Below are 14,936 nucleotides of genomic sequence, written 5' to 3'. Positions count from 1 at the left end.
AACGGGATGCTGTCATGAAAGGACACCGGTGACCTGGATATTTGGATACCCTGATGGATATCTACCTGTCTTCATCTTAAATGACCCTTATCAGCGCTTGGTGCTACTGGCCATTTCTTTCTTCTTGAATGATGCTCTTCCCTTGCTTAAAAACACTCTTCTGCTTTTCCTTCTGTCTCTTTGATCTTGCCTTAATTTCTCTTAAGTTTCATCCTCCTCTGTCATTAAATATTATGGTCCCTTGTCCATAGACTTGTCCTAGGTCCCTTTCTTTTCCCACCCTGTGTTCTCTCCCTAGGTGATCTCATCCTAGCCAGTTACTTTAATTCCCACCTACATGGATATACTCAACCTTTTATATCTTGAGCTACACAGAAGCCCTCAGCTCCAATGGCCTATTTAGCATATCTGCTTGGGTGCCCCAAGGGCGAGTCAAACTCAACATGTGCAAAAGCAAGTCTGTGATCTCCCTTCTGTGCCCCGCCCACTTGGATCTCTTCTGGTGTTTCTTAACTCCAGTGAAATAAGCCAGAAATGTCACCCTGAACATACCCCCTCCTTCTCTCTTCCCGTATCCAATCCATCACCTAGCCCTGATGATTTTTTTCCCCAGTTTTATTGAGATATCATTGACATATAGCATAACGACTTGCTATATAAGGGGTACAGTGTAATGACTTGACGTACATATAAATACCATAAGTTTAGTTAACATCCATCTCATATAGTTACAAAAACATTTATTCTCCTTGTGATGAGAATTTGTAGGATTTGCTCCCTTAGCATTTTTCAAAGATGTCCTACAGAAGTGTTAGCTGTAGTCATCATGTTGTACATGACATCCCCAGAACTTATTTATCTCATAACTGGAAGTTTGTACTTTTGACCACCTTCATCTAATTCCTCTGCACCCTGCCCCCCCCAACCCTGATTCTAGTAAACACACATCTGTTCTCTTTTTCTATGAGTTTGGTTTCATTTTTTTAAAGATTCTACATATACATTAGACCATACAGCTTTTGTCTTTCTCTGCCTGACTTATTTCACTTAGCCTAATACCCTCAAGGTCTATCCATGTTGTCACAAATGGCAGAATTTCCTTCTTTTTAATGGATGAATAATATTCCACTGTATGTATATATCCCTCACATTTTCTTTATCCATTCATCTGCTGATGGACACTTAGCCTGATAATTTTACCTCATAAATATTTTTGAATTTGTCCACTTTTTTCTGTCATGACCACCATCCTAGATCGTTACTAAATACTTTCCTTTCTTGCTCAGACTACAAATGGTCCAAAACACCCCAATTCCTTTCCTTAAATTAATTTCAGCTCCCAAGTTGTCAAAAAAGGTCTTTGTCAAAAGGCACCTTGGATCACCCTCTCTTTCTCCTCCCACTGTTTCTACTCTGATATTGGCCTCTAGTTTACTGCAATGCTGAGGACTGTTAAAATCCCAACATTCACATGGTGCTTTCATTTCAAAGCACTTTTTTTTTTTTTTTTTTTCCGGTACACGGGCCTCTCACTGTTGCAGCCTCTCCCGTTGTGGAGCACAGGCTCCGGACGCGCAGGCTCAGCGGCCATGGCTCACGGGCCCAGCCGCTCCGCGGCATGTGGGATCTTCCCGGACCGGGGCACGAACCCGTGTCCCCTGCATCGGCAGGCGGACTCTCAACCACTGCTCCACCAGGGAAGCCCCTCAAAGCACTTTTGTTCTCATCATCTCATTTTATTTTCAACTGGCCCCGTGAGTGGGTCACAATCACCGCATTTTAGGGATCTTATCTGCCTTCCTTGGAAACAGTCTCAGAGACGTGTATCACCTCTTCTAAGGTCATCACTGGTTAGTGAGCAGGGCTCACGTCTGCTGACTCCCCACACTGACCTCACTGTTCCCCCCACTACTCAGAAGAGGACTTTGGATGAGCCAGATGCCCTTTAAGGCATATTCTAGGGCTAACAGTCTGTGATTCTGTGGTTTACAGGGACCAAGAGGAAGTTGCAAAAACATTTCAAAGAGAACTTTAGAGGTGAGGTTGAGAGAAAAGGTTCAAAGTGAAACTTGCCTTTCTCCACAAGTGAGTTTCACATCTGAAGCCTGAAGACAACAGATCAATTCTCTCTGCCTCATGGCTGCTGCTTCTCTGGCCTCTCAGTGACCATGACTGGAGGTTGGCTTACAGCCTGATGGTGACCCAAGAAGGGCCAAGGGGTTTTAATCTTGCTTGGGGAAAAGATTGAACGTGGGAGGAATGAAAACCTCATGTTGTGCTAAAGAGGGTAATGAGAAGTGAAAATAATCCACTGTGAAGGAGCCCCTGTGACAAATTGAAATAGAAGCAGGTGAGCTGTAGGGATGGAGAATTTGAGGGAAGAAAGAGTCAAAGCAATGAAGGGCTAGTGATTTCATGTTCCCAGGTGCAATCCACATAGTCTACATCTGAGAACATAGCAGAAGTTTGTGTTTGTGGTATAGGTTGCTATGTCTTCTTGTAGGTATGTGTGAATTAAGGGCTTCTCAAGCTGCAAAAAGATTGTTAATGGACTGAATGATCAGGAGGGACTCCGTTGATGAGATAGATGGTCATACTTCATGAACTTTTCATTAGGCTGGATACAAAAATATAGACATTTCCTTATCCTGGGTGTGAATATGACAAATGGTGAGCCTGTGGACATGTAAAGTAGGGATGGTAAACAAGTTTAATTTCCCGTGGTATCCCTGATTGTGTACATGGTTGTGACTGTCTTTTTTCTCTTTTCCAAATGTATAAAAGGTCCAGAACAGGGAAGACAGAAGACAGAAAGCAGATTAGCGATTGCTCAGAACTGGGGTTGTAGGGGAAGGAAGAATTGGAAGATGACAGGTAAACGTTACAGGGTTACTTTCTTTTAAATACCTTTTAACTCCCTTCACCCATTTCTCCCCCCCTCCTCTGGCAACCACCAATTTGTTCTCTGTATGTATAAGCTTTTTTCTTTTTTAAAAAAGACTCTACCTATAAGGGAGATCATACTCTAATTTGTCTTTCTCAGTCTGACTTACTTCATTTAGCCCAATGCCCTTGAGGTCCATTTATGTTGTTACATATGGCAAAGTTTCATTCTATTTTATGGCTGAATAATATTCCATTGTAGATATATAAACCATAATTTCTTTATCCATTCATCCAGCGATGGACACTTGGGTAGTTTCCAATATCTTGGCTATTGTAAATAATGCTGCATTGAACATGGGGTGCATGTATCTTTTGGAGTTAGTGTTTTTGTTTTCTTCAGGTAAATAACCAGAAGTGGAATTGCTGGATCATACGGTAGTTGTGTTTTAGTTTAGTTTTTTTTTTTTTAACAAGTTTATTTTCTTTTTTAAAATTTTATTTATTTATTTATTTATTTTCGGCTGTGTTGGGTCTTTGTTTCTGTGCGAGGGCTTTGTCTAGTTGCGGCGAGTGGGGGCCACTCTTCATCGCGTGCGCGGGCCTCTCACTGTCGTGGCCTCTCTTGTTGCGGAGCGCAGGCTCGGTAGTTGTGGCTCACGGGCCCAGTTGCTCCATGGCATGTGGGATCTTCCCAGACCAGGGCTCGAACCCGTGTTCCCTGCATTGGCAGGCAGATCCTCAACCACTGCACCACCAGGGAAGCCCGTGTTTTGGTTTTTAAAGGAACATCCGTACTGTTTTCCATACTGGCTGTACCAGTTCACATTCCCACAACAGGGCATGAGGGTTCCCTTTTCCCCATACCCTTGCCAAAACTTGTTATTTCTGGTCTTTTTGATAATAGACATTCTAACAGGTATGAAGGGTAGTGGCTGTCTTGAACACTGGGATAAGGAAGATTTTAAAACCAAGCATGGGCTTCATGGGGAAATGTGTGATGACTGATTCGCAATTTCTGCCATGGTTGAGGAATGAGGCAGTGGGAGTACAAGTGCTGACCTGGGTCAGTGCTACTCACAGTGTGATTTGCAGATGGATGTAGGTCTAGAAATATTTGTTACCCATGAAGAAATGAGTACGTAAGCATTCAAAAATTTTTACAGCAAAAAAGTTTAAAAACTTTTATAGCAATTTGACATTGCAGCCTCATCCAAGTATATAATTCCCGTTATTTTATAAAATATTGATCTGTGGCAGATTGAAAACAAAATTAAAACCTGGCCCTTTACCAGAGATAGTTTCAGAAGCAGTGACCTGACGGACTGTATTTGACCCCATTAGTTCCTATAAAAGACTTTGGACTTGAAAAGCTTATGAACGCAGCCGAGGTCCTACACATGTTGGCATTTACGTGGACTTGTTGACTGAGCATGGGTGTCTGCCAGTTTTCCTCCTCTTGCTTGGCAGAAGGATTAAGGTAATAACTACTCAGAGATTGCCAGAAATGCCTTCCTGGACTTCTCTACCCATTTCTACTTTCCATTTATTCCATAAAGCCTTCACTAACATTGGCTTCTTCCAGTGGAGAGTCAGTGAGGCCAGCAAAGAGATGATGTCATAGAAGGGCCTGGAGGGTGATCAGAGAGAGGTGTCCAACATCAGCTGTTGAATTGGCCTGGGTGGCCGCTGGGATCATACATGAAATCACCCATTCATTTGCCCATTGATGCATTCTTACTCCTTCATTCTGTCATTCAGCAACTCTTTGTGGAATGCCAACTATAAGCGTCAAAGTGCCAGGTCCTGGAGATATGATGGTAACCAAGGCAGACGCGTTCTCTGCTTTCATGAAACTGACAGTTTAGGAGGGGGACAAGTCTCAAAGCAATAATGTGTATGAGTGGTGATGTAAATCCTGGTAGGTAGTCTGATGGAGAAGCATTGGTTTCTCTGAGAATATTTAGCAGGGACCCTATCCTAGCTAGGGCATCTTGGAAGGCCTTTGAGGAAGTGACACGTCTGCCGGAGTGGCTGGACCATGATGAATGACTGGAGAGCAAAGGAAGTGACTAAGATGATCCTGGGGAGGTGGGCGAGGGACAGAAGGTGCAAGGCCTTGCAGGCTGCAGAAGGAGTTTGCACTTGATCCCAAGAACAGTAGGGAGCCTAATGGAATTACAAATATGGTTACGCCATGGTCGCTGCTCTCAAGAGACCATCAGCACAGTGGGGGAGAAAGATACTTAAACAACTACCTATAATATAATGTGATCTGGGTTGTACAGAGGTGTACACACAAATGGGAAATAATGGGGTTAGGGGACCGAGATGCTTTAACAGGTGAAATTTGACCCTGTCATTCTCCTGCTTTAAACACTTCGGTGGTTGCCTGTTGTGCTTAGAATATAGATGAGATCTTTCTGTATCGCCCCACATGGTCTGGTTGCTCCCTCAATCCCCAGACTCTTCTGGGGGCACTGTCTTGCTTCCTCCACTTCTGACCGGCATCCTGACTGATCATTCTTTAAGTCCCCAGAAACCACACACTTTCTTCCCATAGAGTGGCCTTTATTTATTTATTTAATTAATTTTTTTGGCTGTGTTGGGTCTTTGTTGCTGTGCGCGGGCTTTCTCTAGGTGCAGCAAGCGGGGTCTACTCTTTGTTGCGGTGTGCAGGCTTCTCATCGCACTGGCTTCTCTTGTTGTGGAGCACGGGCTCTAGGCACGCGGGCTTCAGTAGTTGTGGCACGCAGGCTCAGTAGTTATGGCTCGTGGGCTGTAGAGCGCAGGCTCAGTAGTTGTGGTGCAGGCTTAGTTGCTCCACAGCATGTAGGATCTTCCTGGGCCAGTGCTCGAACCCGTGTCCCCTGCATTGGCAGGCGGATTCTTAACCTCTGAGCCACCAGGGAAGCCCTAGAGTGGCCTTTTGTTTGGAATGCAATCTCCCTAGGCCCCCACTGCACCCCTGTCTGCTTCACTCATTCTCTAATTTTTCAGATCTCAACTTAAATATCCCTAGTTCCCCAGAGGACCTTGTACTTCTCCCTGCAAGTGCTTAGGACAAGTAGAATTCTTTGTTTGTATGATTTGTTGTTTAATGTCTGTCTCCCCTGATGCAGTAGGCATCCGATACGTATTGAATGAATGAATGAATGAATGAATGCATAAGAAGACAGCTGGCCTGGCCTGGGAAGATAGAAGTGCTGGCATGAGAGAGTGGACATGGGGCATGGAGTTTGGGTCGAGGGTGGGGGAGTGGGCATGACTGGTCCCAGAGCACAGCTGTTCCTTCTCTGTTGGCTTTTCCTCTCTCCCAAGCATGTGTGAAATGAGCCACAACATGATGGGACTCTCTGGAAGGCCACTTTTGAGGGATTATGAGTGCCAATCCTTAGCTCTTCAGGGAAAGCAAGTATCCCAGGAGATAAACCGTGCCTAGTCCTATCTCTGTGAATTACAAGAAAACCCTTCAACCTTAAAGTTGCTCAGGACTACAGAGCTTCTGTTGGGGTGTGTCATTTAGCAGGTGATGAGCATGTTGGAAGGCTGGGGGCTGGGGCTGTGGTCAGCCACAGCTGAGCCCTCCCTCGTCATTCCCCTCTGCCCTGTGTGAGTCAGTCCCTGCTGGCCTTAAGGTTTTGGTTCAAGAACTAAGAGGCCCATGTCTGTAAAATTTTCTCTGTGAGTCATCGATTGCCGTGTAACAGCTTATCTCCAAATGTCGTGGCTTAAAATAATGCATATCATTGACTATGTCTCATGGTTTCTGTCGGTCAGGAATTCAGAATACAGGGGGCATGACCTGTGTCTGATGCTCCAGGTCTGGGGCCTCAGGTGTGGGAGCAGGAGGGTTGAAGGCTGGGTGCTGGAATCATCTAAAGTCTCCTTCAGTTATGAATCTGGTGGGTGATGGTGTTGCTGGCCTGGGGACCTCACTGGGTCTGTGGGCCGAGACACCCACGTGTGGCTTCTTCATGTGCTTGGGCTTCCTCACAACATGGTGGCTGGATTCCAAGGGCAAGCATCTCAAGGGAGAGCCAGGTGGAAGCTGAATCCGTTTTAGAGCCTAATTCTCAAGTCACACAGCGTCACTTCTGCTACATTTTATTCGTTAGAAGAGAATCACTAAATCCTCCTCATGTTCAAGGGGAAGGAAATTAGACTCCACTTTTTATGGGCATATTTGAAAACTACCACATTCCCTTCAACAAAAGTCCAGAGAGTACCCTGGAATAGCGGTATATGTTCCAGTGTAAAATAATGACGTCCGGGAATTTGCTGGTGGTCCAGTGGTTAAGACTCCACGCTCTCACTGCTGAGGGCTCTGGTTTGATCCCTGGTCCCGCAGCCACGCGGCCGAAAGAAAAAAAGAATGACATCATAGCAAACATTTCATTTCTGAGATTCTCTAGGACCCTACCCTGGGCAGTGTTTTGACAGCTCCCCACATCCCCCATCTCCCTTTAGGAAGAGGCACTAATTTCTGAGAAGCTTCTCTACCCCTGGTTAAATAAACATAGGACAGTCTGATTGTACTGTGTGTGTGTGTGTGTGTGTGTGTGTGTGTGTGTGTGTGTGTATGGTGGGGACCATCCACAGTTCACCTGAAACTCTGCAGACAGGCTACTCACTATCCTGGAACATTGGGAAGCTTCTCAAGGTTCAGTACACATTTCTGATATTTCAGAGCTGCCCAAAGACATAATAAAGAAAGAAATAAGCCACACTAATAGTGAAGAGTTACATTTAAGGGAAGGTTCTTCGACTGAGCTAGTTTAAATGTTAATTTTGTTACTCAGGAGGACGCTTTGGAACTCCCTGTCATTATCAAACAATTAAACTGTAGTTCCTTATTAATTTTTACTGCTTTCCTAGGGTAATTAGTGGCACGTAGTGTGAATTGCATCCCATTAATGAATAGATTTTTGAATGTGAGTGGGCAGAACCTTTTATTTGGCTATCCAACTAGACAAGGCCCACAAAAGGAAGAAAGGTGGACCCTTGCCAGAATAGAGGGCCTCTGCATGTCTCCCTGAGTCCAGGGTGAAGCCCGGCAGTGCCCTTTATAAAACATGTAGTCATCAAGCTTCAGGAAGTATGATGGTCCTGGCGCCTTCCTTGAACTCAAAGTTGGCAGTCAGAAAAAGGATAGTTCTATTGGAACAAAGATTTGGAAACCAAAACCACGATATGGAGATTCCTGAAGTCTTAAAGGAAGACTCTCACTTGCGGATTCATCCTTTTGGTTTTGTTGAAAGTGCAGTTTACGAAGCACCTACTATAGGCCTGGTACTTTACCAGGCAACATGAGTATATTATTTAATTCTCCACACTCCTTCATGAGATTGCTATTATTATCTCAATTTCATAGACAAGGAAAACTCATCTTGGGCTTAAAAACATGAGATCATATATTAAGTGACAGATCTTGGCCCTGAGGCCAAGTCCAGCTGAGTCTCAAGCCCCAATTCTCAACCACTGCATCACTGCCTGATGGTCGGGCCATATCTTTATTCATATCCTCTGTTGCATCACTCTGATTTATTTAAACATTTTTCTTGTTTGCAGATTCTATAACTAACAAAATTGAACACAAGTGTTAAAGGACCTTAGAGATGTAATGTGATCCCTTCATCGTTTTTTTTTTTTCCCACTTCATCTTATAAATGAGAAAATTGAGGCCCCGGGAGGAGAAGGGACTGTTGACTGAAAACAGATGCACAACCTAAAAGTTGAGAATTATGTTTTATTTAGTGGACTTTCTGAGGACCTCAAGCCCAGGACACAGCCTCTCAGATAGCTCTGAGAGACTGCTCCCAAGAGGTAAGGAAGGAGGTAGGATATATAAGGGTTTTTGCAACAAAGACCAGGTTGTTGGAACATTAAAAGATTACCGTTAATTAAAGAAAACCAGAGAGCTCAAGTTAATGAATTTAGCACTTTTCTACGTATGGGAAGATGCAAGAGTCTGGGCTCACTGAACTCATTCCTTTGCTATGCACCTCAGCTCTCTGGGGCCAGTGTCCTGTTCTTGCACATCCTGAGTCCCCTCAGGGTGCACAGTTGGGGATGGCGGCCATGGCTGAGGGCTTGGCAGTGGGCAACCTGGCAGCCCGGAAGCCATTTGTCACCATGCTGAGTTCCTGCAGGGCTCACCACGGGGGCGGCTGTGGTGGATTGATGGCTGAAACACCCTTTGTTTACTGACATGGCAGGACACTTTTTTCATCCACAGGACCACCTGACCCAGTGAGAGAGTAGTGAATCTGGTTCCAGGTACATCCTAGAGGTGGTCCTGGCTGCCAGCGGTTCCCCTGATTCCTACTCTGTTTGCAGAATCCTCACATCCTAACAGAGAGGCTGACCTCTGGCTTCCTGGGTGGGCTTCTCACCAGCAGTGTCACCTGCTCTGAGACTCTAGGTAAGTCACATTCCCTGTATGGGAAAACCATAGCCAGCTCTGTCTTGTCCCCTGGCAACCCAAATGTCACCAGCCTGAAAATACAAATTGTGTTGGCACAAGTCCCCACCTGCCTGGATGATAGCATTCACCCTCTCCTCGGTTGACCTGGGGGTAGGTGGGGGGCAACTGCTGAGACCACAGGAAGCAAAACTGCAGATAAGGGGGGACTACTGTATAGGAGAGCCTGGATCCTGATGGCTTGGTTGAGTTGCCCAACCAAGCCTAAGGGCGCCTTCCTCTGGGCTTCTCACTTAAAAACAATCAATGCAGAATGGTTTAAGACATTCTTAACCTCTTTATCAGTTATTTCCGGCTGAAAGCTAGCCTAATAGATAGTAGCATGTTGAGTGATGGGACACAGTCCCTGCCCCGAAGGAGCTTACATGCAATCGCTAGATGACAGAGATGCCGGGCAGGGAAGAGAGCGGAGTTGTCAGCTGGGGCAATGCCTGGGTACCAGCTCAGCCGTTCTCTTCTGCTTATCAAAGGAGAAGAACAGCATTCCTTGCACACTGTGTCTCCGTTCAGTATAATTAAATTCCATCTCTATTTGCTTTTACTTTTAACTTCTAATTTCTCAGAGTAAATCTGAGCCAGGAAGAGCTGACCAAGGAAGCAGCTGCTCCTAGGAGCCTGGCCGGTCTGCAGGCGGCTGTGGTAGACTGCGAGCTCATTTAGAGAACACTTTGGGATCGATAATGATTTCAGTTCCACCAGAGGCAAGTGTTTGGAGCCAGTGACTCTGGAGGAGGAGTGATGCTTACATTCAGAGCGCCGGTGTCACGGGTAGAGGCTTTTTCCTTCTCACCTTCTCTGCGTGGGAGAAGTCATCTCTTTTTTGGCTGGAGGGTTGCTAGGTCAGTCAGTCCTGGCAATTGTTGATTCACAGTTCAGATTTTCTCTCGCAGGTGACAAGTTTTGCCAAGAGAGAGGCAGTGGAGGGTGGTGGTTAAGAGCTCCAGCTCTAAGAATCCAGACTCTACCTCTTTACAGACCGTGTGACCTTGGGCAAGTTACTCAGCCTGGCTGAGCCTGGATTTCTTTATCAGTGCTCTGTGGATAATCACAGGAGACAAGGCTTCTGCTGGCCCTCAGCAGGCCTTCCATAGATCTTTCGAGGAGCATGGTCGCCAAAGGCTGGAATGGGGAGGGAGTGAATTTGTGGAATGCACAGAAATGAAAACATCCCAGCAGCTGGGGGCGTAACATCAGTAAAGGCACAGAGGTCAAACAAAACAAAATAAAAACACAAAACAGAACCCAAAACACGTTGAGGGAGGGGTACCCAGGGCGTTACCAGGAGGTGTTGAGATGAACTCTGTCTCCCTGCCTAGATCTGGTACTGCCAAGGTCCTGCCCTGTGAGAAGTACCTCCTGTTAAAAAAGGACTAAAACACTCCCCCAAACGTGACATCCATAAACAAATATTTTTAATGATATTCAAAGTTTCTGTGTTTTTAATGGAAGAAATAGGCACCTTTATGCTGTAGGTAGACAAGTATTCTATTAAAATATTTTAGTAGGACGATTGTCAGTATGAATCAAGAGCCCTAAAAGTGATCACATCCTTTGACTTGGCAGTTCCACTTTCAGGAAATGATTAAAGGAACTAAGATTATGGTTGTAAGAAATTTAGTTCACATGCTTTTGGCACAGTGTTGTAAAAATAGAGAGGAACTGTCCAATAATTTCTTAAATTCTGGTGAATCTGTAAGTGGAATACCATGTTACCATTAAAAAATGTAGAACATTGCTTTTTAAAAAAATGTTATTGAAGTATAGTTGATTTAAAATGTTGTGTTAATTTCTGCTCTACAGCCAGGTGATTCAGTTATATATATATATATATATATATACACATTCTTTTTCATGTTCTTTTCCATCATGGTTTATCACAGCATATTGAATATAGTTCCTTGTGCTATACAGTAGGACCTTGTTGTTTATCCATCCTATATATAATAGTTTGCATCTGCTAATTCCAAACTCTCAATCCTTCCCTCCCCCAGCCCCCTCCCCCTTGGCAACAAGAAGTCTGTTTTCTATGTCTGAGTCTTTTTTTGTTTCGTAGATATGTTCATTTCTGTTGTATTTTAATTCCATCTGTAAGTGATATCATATGGTATTTGTCTTTCTCTTTCTGACTTACTTTGCTTAGTATGATAATCTCTAGTTGCATCCATGTCACTGCAAATGGCATTATTTCATTCTTTTTAATGGCTGAGTAATATTCCATTCTGTATATTTTTCACATCTTCTTTATCCATTCATCTATCGATGGACATTTAGGTTGTTTGCATGTCTTGGCTACTGTAAATAGTGCTGCTATGAACATAGGGGTACATGTATCTTTTCGAATTATAGTTTCTTCTGGGTATATGCCTAGGAGTGGGATTGCTGGATCATATGACATCTCTAATTTTGGTTTTTTGAGGAACCTCCATACTGTTTTCCATAGCAGCTGAACCAATTTACATTCCCACCTACAGTATAAGAGGGTTCACTTTTCTCCACACCATCTCCAGCATTTATTATTTGTAGATTTTCTGATCATGTTCATTCTGACTGGTGTGAGGTGATACCTCATTGTAATTTGGATTTGCATTTCTCTAATAATTAGTGATGATGAGCATCTTTTCATGTGCCTCTTGGCCATCTGTATGTCTTGTTTGGAGAAATGTCTATTTAGGTCTTCTGCCCACTTTTTGGTTGGGTTGTTTGCTTTTTTGTTACTGAATTGTGGGAGCTTTTTTTTTTGCGGTACGCGGGCCTCTCACTGTTGTGGCCTCTCCTGTTGCGGAGCACAGGCTCCAGACGCGCAGGCTCAGCGGCCATGGCTCACGGGCCCAGCCGCTCCGCGGCATGTGGGATCTTCCCAGACCGGGGCACGAACCCGTGTCCCCTGCATCGGCAGGCGGACTCTCAACCACTGCGCCACCAGGGAAGCCCCTGTGGGAGCATTTTGTATATTTTGGAAATTAAGCCCTTGTCAGTTTCATAAAAAGTGTAGAACATTGTTGAAAGCCTGAGAAAAGGCTCAAGATGGATGCAGATGTGAAACATGAAGACTGGATTATACTTCTGAGGTTTAAACCTGCTTCTACCACTTCCTAGCTGTGTGGCATGGGACAAATTACACAACTTCTCTGTGTCTAGGATTTTTCATCTGAAATAGGGGTCAGAAATCATAGTTGCTTTATGGGTTTATTATAAGTGAGATAATGCTTGTAAAACTTAGGGCAGTGACAAGTACATGGTAAGTGCCTCATCTATCGTTAAGTGAAACTATGAGGACATATTTCAAAAAAAAAAGAAGGGAAGCATATGTGCAAAAAAGAAAAAGAATTTACTTATCTATTCAATACATATTTATTGAGTACCTCCCATATGTCAGGTTCTGGAATACAGTGGTGAACAGAAGAAGCCCAAATATCTGCATTAGCAGGGTTTACCGATCCGAAAGGAAGTCATCCTAAGGATCGCTGGGGGTGCCTTTGCAAAATGCAGGTGCTGGGAATCCATCCATACCCAGAAATCTGGATTCTGCAGACGTGCGGACATGCCCAGGAGTCTGATTTTGTGTATGCATGGGGAGATTCTGCTGCAGGCTTTGGGAGACTGTGCTGGTGGAGGTACCACCGAGCGATGGTTGGAGAGGGATGAGGAGTGACTGGTTTTTTTCCTTGTATTTTGTAAAGTTTTAACAGTAAGTAAGAATATTTTTTTAAAAATTTTATACCTTTGTAAACGTTTTTTATATATAAATATTCGGCAGCTCTGCCCCTCCAGTCTGCCTTCCCCCACATCCAGCACAACCCTTATTTCTTCCCCAATAGCAGAAGCACATTGCATAGATTCCAGATTAGGAAAGCGCTCTGGGAATGGATAGTGGGGCTGTGATTCTCAGATACCTGCAATATCACAAAGGGAAGGTGGAAAATTTCTTGCCCAAATCATCTACTTTTACCTGAATCTGCTTCGGAGCAGGCTCTCTTATGCAAAAGCCCTCTTTAAAGATGCATTTCATTTGCTTTCTTTTTCCTGCAAATTCTCCTGACCTTGAGATTTCTCTGGTGGCTCTAGTAATTGGTGCTGTTTCCAGAGTCATTTGTATGGACACTGTGTAATGCAGAGGTAGGGGGAGAAATCTCCGCAGTCATCCTGTGCTTGTATCAGGTGAATTTATATTTTATGGGTTTTGGTCAGATTGATTTGTGTGAAACACCCTGGGGTGTTTGCAAATATGAAAGTTCTTGTAGTGCTGGTCGCTTGTTTGCATTTACAGGAAGAATATAAAGAAGAAAAAAATTTGCTCTCTCTGTCGACAAACCCCATTGTCCCAGGAGCGTGGTAGAGAAGCAGATGAAGGGGTTCCAACAGGAGAGAAAATTAGAGGCAGGGAGATCAGAGATCAGGGTGAGAAGCTGCCAGTGAAGGCTCATCTGCCCCGGGAATTATTGACAGGTGTGGGCTGCATGTTTTTAAGTACTGGGTAGGTCTCACTAAAGAAACAGGTTAAGATAAACACAATTGCTATGATTAAAGGCTTTAAAATCTCTGAATTCTTTTATAAGTGGGCTCCGTGGTCCTACCTTGAGTTCATTCAGCGAAACAATGTCCATTTTGGGCTGATCTTAGTAGTTACAGACACATAGAAGGAGTACCTGTCAGCTTGGTTATATAAATTGAAAAACATATCTTCCCCAACCCCAAACCAAACCAAATCAAACTAAACCAGAATACCTAACTTCTTGTATCAGTTGGTTCTGTTGCCTGAAATACTTTTAGTGTGGTTTCTTTTGTTAAAGGTAGGCACAGTAAGTATGTAGCATGCATACGGCTACTTCTTACTTCTGAGCTCATGACAGCCATCACTAATCAATTATAGTATTCTCTGCTGCTGAGGCCAGATGTCAGCACTAGTGCCTAATAATCTTACTTATAGTCTGGGCAGAACATTCTTTTGGGGTTGGTCTTAAGCATAGATAGGGTTGGTGTTTGACCTAACTAGTAGAAATTATAAGGCCTTCCCTACACCACCAACCTTACCCCATTTAGCAACTCCATTCCTAAATTTCTCATCGTGATAGCCATCCCCCCTTTTTAATTGAAGTATAGTTCATTTACAATGCTTTGTTAGTTTCAGGTGTACAGCCAAGTGGTTCAGTTACATATATATGTGTATATATATATATATATATATATTCTTTTTCCTTATAGGTTATTACAAAATACTGAGTATATTTCCCTGTGCTATACAGTAGGTCCTTGTTGGTTATCTATTATATAGTAGTGTGTGTATGTTAATCCCAAATTCCTAATTTACCTCTCCTCTCTCTTTCCCCTTTGGTAACCGTAAGTTTGTTTTCCATGTCTGTGGGTCTGCTTCTGTTTTGTATATAAGTTTGTTTGTATCATTTTATTTTTTAGATTCCACAAATAAGCAATATTGTGTAATATTTGTCTTTGTCTGGCTTATTTCACTTAGTATGATAATCTCTAGGGCCATCTATGTTGCTGCAAATGGCATTATTTCATTCTTTTTTATGGCTGAGTAATATTCCACTGAATATATATACCACATCTT

The 14,936-nt window shown here is 43.7% G+C and overlaps 1 long non-coding RNA gene across 1 annotated transcript in view; it reads left to right on the top strand.

Moving 5' to 3' along the window:
- The window catches only part of LOC113608263 (uncharacterized), a 150,726-nt gene that overhangs the window by 35,751 nt on the left and 100,039 nt on the right, over positions 1-14,936 (top strand). The window contains exon 3 of the long non-coding RNA XR_003428283.1: positions 2,785-2,874. This is a non-coding gene — a long non-coding RNA (uncharacterized LOC113608263). The remainder of the gene's footprint in view (positions 1-2,784; positions 2,875-14,936) is intronic.

Source organism: Aethalodelphis obliquidens, unplaced genomic scaffold, assembly GCF_003676395.1.
Source record: "Aethalodelphis obliquidens isolate GAN/ISIS:26980383/991018 unplaced genomic scaffold, ASM367639v1 scaffold52, whole genome shotgun sequence".
NCBI lineage: Eukaryota > Metazoa > Chordata > Mammalia > Artiodactyla > Delphinidae > Aethalodelphis > Aethalodelphis obliquidens.
The sequence above is the reverse complement of the archived record's forward strand: the minus strand, read 5'-3'. Positions and strand labels throughout refer to the sequence as shown.